Genomic DNA, 15,356 nt, shown 5'->3' on the forward strand with positions numbered 1-15,356 from the left:
CAAATCTACTCTATACAATAAAGAAATTACGACATAGTAACTAAGAATAAACCTACACTACAAATAAAGGATTTAAGGCATATTACATCCACTGGGCATCAAAGTTCGCCACCAGTGATCATAAAGCGCAACGAAGAAGCAGATTACAAAAACTGGGCACCATTGCAACGTAACAAAATAATACTGAACCGAGACCACTTCCAAGACAGTTCAAGAAAGGTTAGCCTTGCGGGGGAACTGCTGCGCAAGCTGCTGAGCAAGGCTGTGAGACCGGCCTAGCATGTCGGTCATAGATTCCAGGTGTAGTTGTTTAGCGATGAGGTTCTCATTGGTGTTCTCCGCAATCTTTCTTAGAGATAGGACTTCAAGTCGAAGTTGATTTGCAGAATGCCTTTCTGCTAGAACTTGGGACTGAAGAAGTCGAACTGATTCAGACAATGAATTCTGTGAGCTTGTCTGACTGTTAGTCTCAAGTAACTTGAACACTGCATCAAGACAAGACTTTGGGGTTGTCTCGCTATCTTCAAGATGGTTTGCCTTCTTTGCTGCAATATATGTTGGGTTTGTCTCACAGCCTTCAGCAGACTTGTGCATGCCATCAGGCATATCACCCTGAAAAAAAGCAGAGAGATGACAAGTTTTGCACGTGTATAAACAAAGATGATAACTGTTCTGTTAATTCTATCCAATTTCAAATTAGAAAATAAAGAGTATGTTCAAAATATCAATAGCATAATTTGGCATTGTTCATAATGCGGGGAGCTTCACCACACTACTGGATTACCATGTCAACATAACAAGCATAGATGAAGGGCAAAGAAAATCATTGTATCTATTTTGGATAATGTGCATGACATGTTGTTCATATCATCAGCCACATCAGTAAGATAAAACAGGAGATGACAAGGTGCAAACATGGGCTGCTTCACCACACACTGGATTATAGATCCACAAAAACAAGCATACATATAGGGAGTATTAAGTGATGTGCATGGTATGAATAAGGAATTTGGTTTTACAAGTAAAACTTAGAACTTACGGTTCTTACGAACATGCATTTTGGTAGAAACAACAAACTAAACAGCAGTAAACGATAGGGAGTATGAGCAAATTAAATAGCAATTGAGGATAAAGGCTTTAGAAGGACTGACTTACATTAACAGTTAACACCGGCTTTATAATGCCCTTCTCCATGGCAAGGGAAGGATAACTCAAGAATTTCAGCACATAATCTTCTTCATAAGCATTGCCTGTACTCTACATTTTGTAGAGAGTAATTATAGATATGATAATACTGGAAGGGATAGAGGATAATGAAGATAAGATGCAGATTGATGCTACATAATCAACTACCAATCCCTGGAAGTACAAGCGTTACAGGACAAAATGTACTGACAAGAGCAATGGGCTACACTTCTGCACTGGCATTGTCTGTGTATTCTACTTGTTGGTAAGATTAAATATAGATCTAATCTTTTTTAGTAAATGGTGGGCGAGGGAGATAAGATGCAGAATGATACAAAATGAACCAATCCCTCTTCCCACAATACAAGAGTGTTTTGAACACTGGTGTACTGTACAAAACGTTCTTATATTATGGGACGGAGGGAGTAGCTGTTAATGTAAGTATAGTGATAGACCACGTTCAGTCCTTACAAGAGGACCGCGGAGCTAAACCTCTTCAAAAGCATTGGGTTGATTCTAAATTTATGTAAGAGTCCATACGGATCTTATAATGTCCACCAAATGGACGATTACGAGGCTAACATGTGCAGTGATGCTACATAATCAAACATCTATGAAAGTAAGTATGGTCATACAGGGCAAGAGGTACTCACAAGAGCAATGCAGTGTGCAGTATAGTTGCGAGATTCTGTGGTCCCTTGAGAACGAATGTTCTTCTGCTAACAGTTTTCGTACAAGTGAGACATTAAGGCAAATGCAGAAATGTAGTTCAAATTGTGATGTGATATCATAGACAGTATCTTAGACTGCAGCCGAGACCAATGTGTAACAAGATTATTCCAATCACCGTCGGATAAATGTAGCACTGGAGACTTTACAGAAATTTTGTTCAGAGGCTTGCCATCGAAGTGCGCTTGCCTCAGGTAGGAACGATACTTCATCAACGAGTGCTTGAAAAGTGCAACCAACCCTTACTCGTCATCACAATCCAGTTTGCGCCTCGCCTATTTAAAAGAATGAAATCTTGTGTCTTCTGTCAGCAGAAACATATGCAGTAATGACCATGAATAACATTAGTACATTACTTATGCGTAAGTTGCGGAGGAAGACTAGAAATTGTTCTGTGTCTGCGGTATAATCTTTCCATGAAGGAAAGATGCACACAAAGTTCCTGACAACAACATAAGCTTCGTCTTCTAAACTGGGAAGAAATGGAATAGGGGTCCTATTTGCTGCAATTGGGGCTCTCTCTGGTTCGAAAAGGGAGTTGGCAACTGGATTTGGTGTACTCTTTGCTGGAATGGGGGTTTTGCGTCGTACAGCTGGTTCTATGTCAACTGGCATAATCATACTGTTTGCTGCAGTTGGGGTCTGCTGAGTTGGGGCATCCGAAATGACCAGTGTAGTAGGGCTAGAGTCTGTTAGAGTTGGGGTATTTTGTGGGTCAGGTGATATTGCAACTACACCTAATGGGCTATTTGATTTATCAGGTGCCACTACCTTTTCCAAATACTTTGCTTGTGCTCCTCCACGATCAGCAATCTCCCTCTTCCTTTTGAACGTCTGATACACAAGAACAACATTTGAATGGATAAATATGGTATGATGACAGATGGAATATGTACTGGAAATGGATAGGCAGGGCGTATTCACATACACGATGTGTAAACTAAGCTAATGGCAGTTCAACAAAGTAGAAGCAATGCAAAGCATCAATTGCAAGATATGTGTGAGCAATGTAACCTTGGAAAGTTAGAGCAAGTACCTTGATGGGTGAATAAGATAGGGCATCTTCCTCTGACTCCTCCACTAGGGAGCTACATTGACTTAGGTCTCCTTCTAGCTCAGAATCACTGTCAGGATCATATTCTGAGCATGAATCTGTAGGTGGAGAGTGTTTGCATTGCATTTCATCCAGACTTGATTTCAGTCCCTTAATGCCAAGTTTGACAGCCATGGCATTGTTCTGCTTTATTCTTTTCATGCACGCAAGCTCATAATCATTATGATGCTGTTCAGAATCTGAGATTCATGAAAACATAAAAAGTAGTCAGATTATCTATGGAATGCATTGCGGTTTCAACTCGGAGAGTGTCTCCCTATAAACCCCCTGCATATGCAAAGTTCACCTCCCCAACCGTGCTGACCAGACCACACACAGAGATACACACCCGAGCGGCGAACATGCATTTTCGAAACTAATTTAGGAACATTTAGCTGACCAATTAAACAACTCTGTTTTAATAATTTCAGATTCGTATTTAAACAACTAAGCTTGTTTAGCTTGATGGGTGGAGCAGTGTTATTATGACACGAAGCATGTATTCTGATCGTATAGTGATCATAAAAGGGGGAAACTCTAAGCATATATTTTTTAGCAAAAGAGAATTTCCCCTCTGATTTCTATTAAAGAAACCACCAGGGAACCAACATGATCAATTTAACCCTAAGCATGATCAATTAAACCGTACTATGGCTGTGCCATGGCAGATTTGAAGCTGCAAACCAGAGAAATGATATTTAGCATCCATTGTTTGCTTCGAACTAAGAACTAAATTCTAAGAGCTAAAAAGAAAGTAGAGTAACCAAGTTAAGATCTATTTTCTGGTTGAGATCAAAAAGTTGAGGAGATATGAAGTACCACCTCTCTTGCAGCGCTGTGTAGGCATCGGGGGTGCGATGGCTGTCGGTGGCGTTGAAGCAGATCTGCGACAGTAGACGGGTGCATCGGGGTATAAGTCCCGTTGCGGTGGAAGAGAAGGTCGTGTGAGCGGCCCCGGCAAAGAGGACGACGGCGTCGATGAAGCGAGAGGACGTGATGCAAGGCTATTGGTCCGTCGCTGTGGATGAGAAACGTCCATCTCTAGCAGTGGACGACGCGGTCTTGGTAGGCGCTCTGACATGGTGGAGGACGGTGGCGATGGATGTGGTGGAGGACGGCGGCGATGGATGGGGTGGCGAACGGAGGCTGGTGTGGGAATGGGGTGTTCTAGCGCGGACGGTGTATGAATGGGAAAATGGAGGGAGAGGTACGGGGAACCATGTTTTTGGGACGCGCCTGTCTGAAATATGGGAAAGTTACGAACTTATCCCCCATTTAAAATTTGGACGTCTCGTCGGTTAGGGATAGGACGGTAATTTCGCATCTTCGAAATATTTGCCGGTAACTATTTCGGGCGGGGAGAGGGTGTTTTGCCGCCCACGGTTGGCGCCCACGGTGTATGAACGGGGCTGACAGGTAGGGCGGTTGTGTCACGTCTGATGGAAGTTACACATCTGCCCCTATTTAAAATATTAGCCTACATCTATTTCGGACGAGGAGAGGGTGTTTTGCCGCCCACCGTGTATGAATGGGGAATGGAGGGAGAAACAGAGGTCTTTCGGACGAGTTTGAATCAAATGAGTTTTGCCTCCCATGTTTGATGCCCACCATGTCGGAATGGGCTCAGAGGCGGTCGTGTCACGTCTAATTGAAGTTACTAACCTACCCCTATTTAGAGCCAGTGGAAATCGGGCCGATGGATTGTCCGTGTAATGGGTAGACAGTAATTTCCATCTCCCAAACACTTGACTTCGGGCAGCCGATGTGGGAGTGGACATTTTGCTGTTTCTTTTGAATTTTGGGACAATAAGCATCCACGTTTACCCCGGCAACTAAATTCGAATCCATTTTGTATTCCTATATGAATCTTTATAAATCATTCTATGTGTTTATATATATCTTCAAAAGGACGACAAAGATGTATTCCACTGTCATATATGCATATGGTTTACAAATGCTGATACTCAAATTTAGAAACTAGAATCCAGTTTAAGGTGAACTCAAATATTTGGAACACTTTATGTCCAACTCAAATGTCACACGCAGCATAATGTGTACTCCCATTTAGATATGTACACAAGCGATGTATCAAGATTCAAATACCGAGTCAATCAACCAAGAATGTACGGAACTAACAGACATATAAACACTTATAGAGTATATGGATCAATAATATCAACTACATACATAAGCCAGGCCGCTGTACTTTTTTTTGGCTACAACAACATCCTTTTTTGGCCAGCATCTTGGCCCTTTCCGATGCGTGCACTTATGGTCCATCTATACTACTATTGCTGAATGCACATTCAGTCCGATTGGCATATTTGTAGGTCTGGCACAGCAATCCAAATGAAATGTCTCCGAGTCTTATCAATTAATACAGACTTGTGCTCAAATAAAATTATAAACAAAAAAAACAATTATTACATGATCTCTAAAACAAATGGTTTGATTGATTACCTGAACAGACAACACAAAGGTTATTCAACTATGGAAAGAACATTTCGCCTATGATTTACCAAGTCGGAATTTAATTTCCTTTTTTCCTTCAGGACCTTAACAATCTGGTTAGTCTCAGTTTGCTTCGTTTTGAAATCCAGCAAATATTTAATGGTTGTCTTGCGTATTGCTTGTGATTGTGTTGTTTGATTCCTCAACATGTCAACTTCATCTGTAAGTGCAGAAGCAGAATCTCTTTCTACCACTAGTTTAGCCTCTAGAGCATCAGCAGTTGGCAATTCATAATGCACGATTGGGCTGGTGCCACTGCTATGGGATGATGCAACGTCCATGGGGACCTCACTCTTTGATCTTGGGCTAACCTGTTTTGCCATTAAAGTTCCGATTGGATTCAGAAAAGTTGAAGTTAGCAAAACATCTCAACCAGGAGTTATAACAGCAAACCAGTTAAACAAACAAGGAATTAATGAGTTTCAATTGGATGCTGAAAAGTAGTTATTAACATCATTGTAACCCGCTGTTGCAGCAGCAAAGCAGTTAAACAAACAAGTAGATATTTAAGTTAAGGCAAACATGTAATTCTTAACAGTAAGTATCAAACACATAGATAGGCACAGTCTACAATATGATTAACAGGCTGTGCCATTATGTAATCAGTAGCAAACTAAATTAAGCCAAGCAACGTAATTGAACAATTTTGCAATAAGTGGCTAACCAAAATTCTGAGAAGCAGGTAACTGAACTTACGCTAGTTCTTTGTACAGGCACACTGCAACTTCTTTTTCGCTTACAAGGTTGTACGAAGGAGTCCATGGCATCAATTGCTTGAATACGCAATCCCAATACTTCTTTCTTCCCACACTGCATGGGTAAGTCGAATGGTTAATCTGGTAAGATGGTGCGTCCTTGATATGTTATATGAGGACGTGTAGTCAGACTAGTTGTAGCCAAACACATCACACTGGCTTTTACTGTATATTTCATGCGATTACTTTAGGCATATCGAGATCTAAGCAATCTACAATAGGATAAAAAGACTGGCATCCTTCACATTATTGGCGAACTCAGTTCATAGAAACAAGCAATTCAACCATTCTGTGGGTAAATCAAAAGCGCCACTGGAATATTTTTCACTATCCAATCATACACGCAAAAAGGGGCGACGCCACCATAGGGGCTGGTATGGGCGGCCGCCTCAGGTGGCTGGAAAGTGTGCACCTAGTTTGAGTCGTCCAGGTTGGCTCACGCTAGTTTTGTTCGTCCCAACGCATGAGCAGGCAATGTAAAAAATGAAGAAAACTGTTTCAATTTGGATGGGCCAATAACATAAGTGCAAGGCAGGCCCTATAGCAGGCTCGCGGCCCAAACGAGTGCCTCCCATATCGATTGACAACAGGAAAAATCCCAATTCATTCGCTCCAGCCTCCAGTCTGGTTCGCTCCTAACCTAGCCGCCGCTAGACAGACCGACACAACACTTCCTCGCGCCCTCGTTGGAGGGCGGTCGCCGGGCTTCAAGCGAACGGAAGGACAAGAAGATGAAGATCCAACCCTGGGTGTAGCCTGCGTGGGAGGCAGCGGCGGCAGCACGGGCATGGCATCGAGCTTGCGTAAACGGACAGTCGCAGCTTGCAAGAGTAGCATGCGCAACGAGTAGGTACATCACATCCCTGATTATATCTAATTCAACTCTTCAATTTCTGGTCAATAGTTAAACCTGACGGTGTTGTAAAACTGCTTGTATGTACGGAATCTATGAGAAAATGAAACCAATTTCTACTTATTTTATAACTCCCCCAATCAATACTGAACTGACTGAATCTGATGTATCTAATCAAGTTTCCGGTGCAAACATACAAACTCATGTTGTTCTTGAGCCTGAAGTGTCTAATGAACAGACTGCTAATGAAGGATTTGATGCAAACATTTTACATGCTCCTGGTGATGAACATATAGTGTCTAATGAGGGATCTAATGCAAGCATTTTGCAAGCTCATTGAAGGATTTAGTGTCTAATGATGATCTACTATGTTGAGAGAGACAAAGATTTGCAGGCATGGATGACAAGCAAATTATAGTGCATTTTCATAGCTTGAGGAAACGTCGAGGCCATCTACCAGAAAGTCCCCGTATCATGACAACATAGCATAAATACTTTTCTAATCTGTTGTTTGAAACTATTGGCATACTTGTGCAGGATAGATATATTGATATGCAGTTTGTGCACTGGTTATACATGCAATTACACTTCGATATTTTCAGCCAGAGAATGAATAATTCAAGCAGGTACATACCATGTTTGTAGTCCTTGTACACCATGTTGCATTTTGTCTTTTTTGGTGCTTGCATCATTTAGTGTTTATAATCTGAACTACTTTGGATCATTAGCTGGTTTTCAAAGTGCATGTAGCTTCACATTTCTCAAGTTATGTTGATTTCCGGAGTGCAAGTGCCTTCGTATTTTTTAAGTTAAATGTTCGCCCCTGGTAACTTGAATTCGTGGATCAGCCATTGCACACAAATCATACACGAATGCCAATACGAATTAAATGAAATGCAGGGACTTACGCTAGCTCGTTGTACATGATCACTGCAGCTCTGCTTGCGCTTGGGATGTTCCATGTACAAGTCCATGTTACCACTTGCTTGGATGTGCAGGCCTTGTGCTCCTTGCATCCCCCTCTGCATTTTTGACACGGCGAATGGTTGATCAAATAAGAGGAATCGACCTTGATGTTGTACCGGAGGACAGATACTTACAAGGTTATACGGGTGTGCAGGATGTGTACCAGATCCCGTAGTGCCGTCATGCTTCGCTAAAATATGGATTTGCTTGTTTCAGATGATATCTCCAGAAGAAATAAGAGTTAAGGTCAGAGTTGCATAGGCGTGTAAGCTAAGAGAGCAGTGAAAGGATATCCAAACATCGTCGGAACAGTGCACAAGGGAGTGATGTGTGGATACCTAGTTCGGGCCGGCGTCTGGGCATGCTCGCCTAGCTAGAGTGCGGGTCACTTCAGAGCCGTTGAGGGTGATGCGCTGGCGTTGGCTGGCCGCACACGGATGCAGATCTTGAGTGGCAGCGGAGCGCTACGATGCGGTGGACGAGACCGTTGGTGAAGCCCCAACGGCCTCGGGGGGCGGAGGTGCGACGATGTGCTCGGTGAAGTAGCCCCGGTGATCTGGGAGACGGCGTCGGTGAAGCGCACCTGATGTGGTGGAACTTGGTGTCTGTGAGGCACGTCGGTTGCGGCGGCCGACGTTGTCGGTGGACCACCCAGTGCGGTGGACGAGGGCGTAGATGAGGTAGCTCCGGTGCGGTGGTGAAGCGCGACCGTCGTCTTCGTCGTCGTCGTCCGGCACAGAGGTGGGGAACGATGGGGAAAGAGACGAGACGAGGGGCGATTCGAGGGTTGGCGGCGAATTAGGGATTTGAGCAATCTGGGCACGGAAGGGGACGGTGGAGAAGAGAGATTTTGCAGGGCTGGAATTGGGGCCGCCAGATATTTCAATCCGAAACATGGAAGCACGAACTTATATTGTCGTCGTACTTTTTTGGGGGGAGGGGTGGGTGGCTGGGTGCTACGCGTCCGTCAGACACACGCGACCACCCCGACAGGACTATGCTTCGGTGCCTTAAGGCACCTGCCTTTGTGTCCATGACATATGGGCCCAACAGGTGGCTGACCCACATGTCAGTGACCCAAAGGCAGTTGCCTTTAAGGCACTGAAGCAGCGTCCACCCCGACACGACTCTGGTTTGCCTGGTGCGCCTACATTTGAGAATGCAAACGAATCTTCTTTCATTTGCAAACGAATCTGTATGTATTACCATGCCCGTGTTTTCCTTGCAATAATTAGTCATTCGAAACGAGATACTCCATCCGTTCACTTTTGTAAGTCGTTTCAGACAACTTAAAATGAACTGTTTTGCACATTGTCTGAAATGTCTTCAAGGTCTTATAGAAGTGAACAGAGGGAGTACTATAAATTAATTAATGAGGAGTTATTTGAAAAAAATCGAAACGGTACCCACGCTAACGTGGATTAGAGTGTGTGTCACATAATTAGTTATTTGAATTAGAGTGTGTGTCACGTAGTTAGTTATTTGAATTAGAGTGTGTGTCACGTAGCGATCTCCAATTCTAACGTGGATTTCACATTTCACTGTATCCATGCTACTTTTTAATACAAATTCATATGTATATGATGAACACCATGGTAGTGAGAAAACTTTTGGATGGATTCAAACATATGACCTACAAAATAGCACAACAAACTGAGTCAATGTCAACTTTTCGAAACTTAGTATGGCATGAATTCAAAATAATTACCCGTATGCCAGGTCCTCGGTTCAAATCTTACAATGTACACTGAATTGAAACATCGATATTAAGTCTTGTACTATGTACATTCAAATGTTGTTTTTAGCCCCCCCCTCGCAAAAACGCTACATACTTCCTGTATCGGTCAATCTTCCTCTCCTAACCACCTTAGGAAGCTATCGGTTTCCAACACACGTTCATTCTTTCTCTCCATGTTTCGATCTCTAAGTCTCTCAAATACACAACCCCTTTTTCCACACTGTTACCAAATGTATTTACCTCACACACCTGCCATTGCACCCCATGCCGAGCTCTCTCTCTCCCCCCTCTCCCTCTCACCCTCTCGCGCTAAATACATGCATTGCCTATCTAGCCGCCAACCTCTCGTGCATGCGCACGCACGCACGTTGTATATCTAGGTCACTCCCTCGAGACTGTCTCACTCTTTCTTCCGCACGGCGGGCCACACTCGCTCAATATCGCTCTCTTTATCTAAGTCTCGTTTAACCTTGTTTTCTTTCACACACAAATGATATATCTCCTTGTTCGGGCCTCGATCGACACACTCTATAGTCTCTCACTCAGATTGTCTATCTAGGTTAGTCCATCCAAGCCGCCACCACTCTTTCGACCTCATGGTGGGCCACGCTCACTCAATCTCTCTCTCTCTCTCTCCGTATGTCTCGATTGACCTCGCTCATTCTCGTACAAAAACGATATATCACCATGTTTGAGCCCAATTTGACCTATTCACATTGTATACTCTCTCACGCACATCGTCTATCTAGGTCACTCTCTCCAACCCGTCTCACTCTTTCGATCGCACGACGACCCTATGTGATCGGTTGACCTTGCTTCCTCCCACGCACAAAATATATCTACACGTCTGTGACTGGATCATCTCTCAAGCTCTATCTTACAGCCCTCACCCTTGCCAAAAAGCTCAATCGGACAATATCTCTCCAAAGCATATATATTTGTTCAATCAATGTTGGACCACACTCACTTTGTCTCTCTATCTATATGTCTCTCGATTGACCTAGCTTTCTCATACCGTATCTTCCACGCATTGAAGCTACTACCTCTCCATCCCTCACAAAGCCGGAGCTATTTACATTGCGAGGGGCACTCCAACCTTGGATTAATTTGTGTAGGCATTTATTCCGGTCGGTTTAGATTATATTTTCGTAGCATTCGGCCCACAACTACTCCAATCACCGTAGCGGGTAATTAAGCTACGGGGAGCACCTAATATGAGCACCGGGGAGCCGTTGGATCGAAGATGCAGCGGCAAACACGAGGCCTGAATGTTTTATTTGCAAAAAAACCTTTGGAGAGTTTGGAAATTGCGCATAATTACAAAGACTACTCCCAAGCCATTGGATCTCACTTCCAACGGTGTAAAAACTCGTATCACCATAGTATCTAAGCTGCGGGGTGGATGTGATATTCTATGCCGCTGTCATTTTTGTTCGTAAACTTGCAAAAAACGTGTAACTCGTGCCGTTACTTGTCTAACCGCGCAGAGTGTTTGTTCAAAAAAACCATCCTACACTGAAATATCGGAACAACACACGGGGGTCCCACTTGTCATTAATCAAATTTGGACCTAAAACTAACAAATCTGAAAGACGAGATTCGAACTGGCAACCTGGACTACAAATCATAAGTCGATAGCTTGAAAAAACGAACGGTTGTTGTCTTTGTCCCATAACTTGATTTTATACAGTACTTGCGTTGAGTAGAGTAGAGGGAGTGCCTCATCAACACGTGCATGACCGTTATCTCACTTACTGGTGGGTCCTAGGTCTGCGATCTCAATCTCTCTTCTCTCCATCGTCTAACCTTTGCACGGGCACACACGAAGAGCGGCGCTAGCTTGCCGTGGTGTTATTACAACTAAAAAAACTTGGAAAATAGAAGAATCGCCTAGAACAAGAGACGTTGTGGCTGGTCGAGACGGAGCTAACCACATCTATCCTCCGTGCCATGTTTGCATGATGAAGCTGTGTGGCTAGTGGGGTGTTTTCAACTGACTAGCTGGGTCCCGAGGTCGAACCATAGGTACTACGTCTGATACAATATATTTTTACACGCACATTTTTCCTCCGTGCCGAGACATGGCACACCCTACCGCGCGGTTTCGGGGTCCTCCTGGGTGGTGCACGCATATATTCTTCCCGACGTGGGACGCCCTACCGCGCGTTTTCTGGGTCCTCCTCGGTTGTAGCGCCGAAGCAAGTAAATGAGTCGTCAAATCACGAAAGACCACCTTTCCTTCCAAGTACATCAGTGAAGCACGGTGGCTAGCTAGTTGGGCTAGTTCGACCGATTAGCTAGGCCATCGCCACATTTGTTTTTTCACCCCTTTTTTTATCTACTTGCCGGCAGGTAAATTTAAATATCCACCGCGGTGTTGCTCTGGTGTTTGGGTGCGGCAGGATTTTTAATTTTTTGATTGACGGGAGCAGGCGCGACAGGATTTTTAATTTTTTGATTGACGGGAGCAGGCACGACAGCAATTAGTCATGATGACTCCGCCTGTACCCACTGCTCCCTGATGTGAGAAGTCGTCGACTGGTGTTTTACCGTGGTGAAAACCAAAAGATTCCCCGCTCCCTCCGCCTTCCTATAGATTGCATTGCCTTTCAGCCGTTTCGCCCCCTTTGCTTCCCCTCCCCATTGCTTCTACCTGGTGCCATGGCGGCGCAGTAGATCACGGAGTCCGAGGTGAGGCTCCTGACACAGGAGCTCCATGCCAAGGATGCGGAGCTCAGGGCCAAGGATGTGGAGCTCCGTGAGCTCAAGGAGGAGAGGAGTGCCATGCTCCTCCGTTATGTGCGGGAGTTCACGGAGCTTCAAAAGCGGCAGGCGTCCACCACAAAGATGCTCGAGGCGTCAGCGGCGTTGCTGCAGAAAGTGGGAGATACGATAGGCCGTTAGGGGAGCCGACTGGAGCGCGAGCGGGCCGATCGTGACGAGGTCCAGGATCGCCTCAGCCACTTGGTGAACCAAGTTGCCACGCACGTGTTGCGGCTGCGCGATGCCTACCGTCGTGCCAGCGCGACGATGTCGGCCATCGGGCTAAACCCGTTCAACCACCCGGTCGACTTCAACGAGCTGCGGCTTCCTAACCTGGTCTCCTTCTTCACCTATATCTCCGAGGAGCTGAGCCGTCTTCGCGTGATGGTGGGGGCTGAGCTAGACAAGGAGGGGTTGCGGGCTTCCATCGCCGTTTCTGGGCAAGTCCTTTCAGGGCTCCGTCACCGGAATCCATTCGTGCCATTGGACGCCGTCTTTGACGAGCTGGCTCCCGTCGACCGGGAGCGGGCTCTGCGGGCAGTTGCACCCTGCATCACCAACGTCGTGCGCCTCGAGAAGCAGAGGGACTTTGGTGGTGTTTAGGCGCCCTCTGCATGAGCATGTCCATGTGTCGACGCAACATGACCGTTGGATCAAACTCAGACGGTGCAGATCAGTCACTGTAGCACAAAGCGTGTGGATGTGTTTGGTTGCATTCTCATCTCAATATAGTTGTTTCCTCTTCGTGTATTTTTGTCAACCTACTAGTGTGGACTCATGCACCCTTCATGCACTCTGCCAAACACCCAAAAGTGGGTCGAGAAGGGAACTTTTGCTCCCATCCCGTGCACCCTTCATACACCCTGCCTAACACTATTCGTGCTTCATATGGTTCATGTTTCGTGGAGTACTGTAGCACCGTACTCTCCGTGCGCTGTGGACCTAGTTCTGTTAACATTGATCTCACCATCCATTATCGACCGGATAGTCGAAAAAGCGGTACTATGTTACATATAGGAGTAGTTGACATGCGCATAACATCATTTGTTATCGTCATATCTTACTACACTAGCAACAAGATTGTGTATTACTGACGTATGAAACACTGCACATGCCTAGTAGTAGGAGCACTGTGTATGTTCAAGTGGCTGCCGTGTTTCGCACTCCTCCGTCGTAAGAGTGGAAACGCTTGTTGTAATCATTTTTTTCTTCTGAAAAACAGTGTACACGCTCTACCATGCGGATCCTCCTCCAGCCATGCACTAAATTACTCCGTAGTAGAGTGACGGTAGACTACCCCGATCGAAGCGCCGCAGTAATTCCCAATGAACCGTCAAATCACAAAACCCCCTCCTTTCCAGCAGTAAGTTGGACGGACGAAGCAACCATCATTTCACTCTTCTCTCTCACTTCCTCTCTACCCAACCCTCGCTTCTGCCTCACCTTGTTCCTCATTTCTTCAAGAAAACCCCGACCTGCTTCTGCCATTGTTCTTCTCTCCCAAAGAAGGAAAGGTGAGCGCATCAATGGTGTGGATTCTGGCCAAGGCCCGGTCTTGCAACCCCGAGACTGATCCTATAACTCCCTCTCTTTTCTTATTTTGGGTTTGTGATTATGGTTTCTTTTCTTTTATTTCTATTTGAAAGTTTCTTGATGGACGCTGGAGCACCAGCCGAAGTGATGTCTATGGCTCCGGCCAAAACCGTCGAGGCTCATGGTACGAAGAAGCGCAAGCACCCCGCCGAGACTACCGCAGACAAGCTCAAAGCCATCGCCCTGTCCAAGCCCCCCTCTCCGGGATCCCTCATTAAGCAAGTCCAGGTAATATCTCTTCTTGACGATCTTTTTCTCGATCTTGATCGTGTTTTTTCATCTAACACGCAGTACTAGTACTAGTAGTACAACTTTCTGGGTGATCTTGCATGTGATTTTTGTGTGCCAAATGACGGTTCTAAATTCCTCTTTTGACCAAAACATGCGAGAGGTTGACACTGATTTCTTATAGATTACTTTCAACTACTCCCCCTGTCCCAAATTTCTTGTCTTAGATTTGTCTAGATATGGATGTATCTAATACTAAAATGTGACTTGATACATCCGTATCTAGACAAATATAAGACAAGAATTTTGGGACGGAGGGAGTACTTTATGAACATCAATGCTACCTTTTAAGAGGGTATATTTGCCTCAGTAACTTGTGTTATGGATATTGCATGTAATCCCTCTGCCCTCATGCCTTTGAAGACATGTTCTAGTGTCTTTGTTCACTCATTTCTGTGCGTATATGTAGTCATATATGGAGTATAATATCGAAAATCATCTTATATTTCTGAACGGAGGTAGTAATAAAATATGGTTTTTGTTTGAATTAGAACCAGGTCCGCGGTGGAGATGAAGTTCTCAAAGTCGTGCCGTGTGAACTGGAAGACTTGATGATGAGTTCTACTGCTAAACTATCCAGCTGCTGTGTCCTTGTCGCCACATGTCTTGAACTAGTGTTTTCCTGTAGCATTGTTGTCAGGCGTGTTCTCGAGGCTGTACTTGACCACAACAATTTCCTGGCTGTGCCTTCGATTACGAAGGGTGTGGTTCTTGTAAAGCTTCCCAACAAATCTGATGCGTCCTGTCTTCATCATCATGTTTATGAGTGGAAAGACCACTCTGTTAGGTTGTCCAAGGTTGACAAGATGGTGATGGTGCATGTAGACATCTCACACGAAGTCCATGGCCTAGTCAGTTATGCGGGGCTCATCCCGTAGGTCG

Source organism: Triticum urartu, chromosome 7A (assembly GCF_056163025.1).
Source record: "Triticum urartu cultivar PI428250 chromosome 7A, HENAU_Tu73, whole genome shotgun sequence".
Lineage (NCBI taxonomy): Eukaryota > Viridiplantae > Streptophyta > Magnoliopsida > Poales > Poaceae > Triticum > Triticum urartu.